We start from the raw sequence: 663 nt of genomic DNA, 5'->3' as shown, positions 1-663 counted from the left end.
TATGCACATATATACGTGTGTAAAAGGTTGAATGTGGATTCGTCCTTTAATTGAAGTGGTTTCCAAAAAGATTTCTAACGTTGATTACTTTGCTGGGAGTTTAGTGGTGTAAATTGGTGTAGATATGGACAGTAGTAGTATTATATCAAGTGTATGAGGAATTTATAGAATATGATTGCACTTGTAGAACTTCATTGTATAAATTGATCATACACTTAATATACTAAGTATATATTTACATGCCAAATACATTTACATATCCGTATATATACATATCGCCTGTATATATATAGTTACTGCGGTACATATTCTATAATTGGAACGATACAGTGAACATTAGCATGACCCCTACGCAAGGGTGACACGTGAAGCGTTCCATATTTTCCGTAGGCGTAGGAGTGGCTGTGTGGTAAGTAGCTTGCTTACCAACCACATGGTTCCGGGTTCAGTCCCACTGCGTGGCACCTTCAACTATAGCCTCGGGCCGACCAAAGCCTTGTGAGTGGATTTGGTAAACGGAAACTGAAAGAAGCCCGTCGTATATATATTTATATGTATATATATATATGTGTGTGTGCGTGTGTTTGTGAGTCTGTGTTTGTCCCCCACCATCGCTTGTCCATATCTCGAACAGGTAAAACATTCCTGTAACACTGGCGAGTC

General features: G+C 38.9%; 1 pseudogene; it reads left to right on the top strand.

The window, feature by feature from the left end:
* The first annotated feature begins 292 nt into the window (after nucleotides 1–292).
* LOC128249996 (U6 spliceosomal RNA) lies at nucleotides 293–385 on the top strand (annotated as a pseudogene).
* The last annotated feature ends 278 nt before the right edge of the window (nucleotides 386–663 follow it).

Source organism: Octopus bimaculoides, chromosome 18, assembly GCF_001194135.2.
Source record: "Octopus bimaculoides isolate UCB-OBI-ISO-001 chromosome 18, ASM119413v2, whole genome shotgun sequence".
Classification (NCBI taxonomy): domain Eukaryota; kingdom Metazoa; phylum Mollusca; class Cephalopoda; order Octopoda; family Octopodidae; genus Octopus; species Octopus bimaculoides.
The sequence above is the reverse complement of the archived record's forward strand: the minus strand, read 5'-3'. Positions and strand labels throughout refer to the sequence as shown.